Source organism: Apium graveolens, chromosome 1 (genome assembly GCF_009905375.1).
Source record: "Apium graveolens cultivar Ventura chromosome 1, ASM990537v1, whole genome shotgun sequence".
Lineage (NCBI taxonomy): Eukaryota > Viridiplantae > Streptophyta > Magnoliopsida > Apiales > Apiaceae > Apium > Apium graveolens.
The window spans coordinates 159,424,334-159,424,974 of record NC_133647.1 but is presented as its reverse complement, the minus strand read 5'-3'; the positions used below and the strand labels follow the sequence as shown (position 1 = coordinate 159,424,974).

Sequence of the window (641 nt, the reverse complement as noted above, 5' to 3'; positions counted from 1 at the left end):
ATTCCAATATGCACATTAGGGATTTCATCGAGATCTGCAACACCTTCAAGTTCAATAATGTTTCTGAAGATGCTGTGAAACTGAGACTTTTCCCATTCTCTCTGAGGGATAAAGATAAGAGCTGGTTACACTCTCTACCAGCTGGTTCTATTGCGACTTAGGAGGATCTTGCTCAGAAATTCCTTACTAAATTCTTCCCTATGGAAAAGACAGCTGCAATCAGGAATGCTCTTACTCAATTCGTGCAACAATTGGGTGAATCTTTATGTGAAGCTTGGAAGCGCTATCAAGAGATGCTTGGGAAGTGTCCTCATCATGGAATGCGTAACTGGATGATGATCAATTACTTTTATAATGGTTTGGGAGAACATTCAAGACCTATGCTCGATGCAGCATCAGGTGGAGCCTTATGGGCTAAGAGCTATGAGGAAGCTAATGAGCTAATTGAGATGATGGCTGTGAATGAATATCAGAATCCAACTCAGAGGCTATCACAAGGCAAGGTAGCACGAATTCTGAAGGTGAATACAGCTACGGCTATCATTGCGCAGCTAAAGGCGTTGACAATGAAAGTCAATTCCCTGACCAACTATGGCGTTCAACAGATAATGAGTGTTTATGAGCTTTATGTAGGATCGCAT

The 641-nt window shown here is 41.8% G+C and overlaps 1 non-coding gene across 1 annotated transcript; it reads right to left on the bottom strand.

Moving 5' to 3' along the window:
• Positions 1-215: 215 nt before the first annotated feature.
• LOC141683614 (small nucleolar RNA R71) lies at positions 216-322 on the bottom strand. The gene has a single exon (XR_012560373.1). It is a non-coding gene; the product is annotated as a small nucleolar RNA R71 (small nucleolar RNA).
• Positions 323-641: the final 319 nt, after the last annotated feature.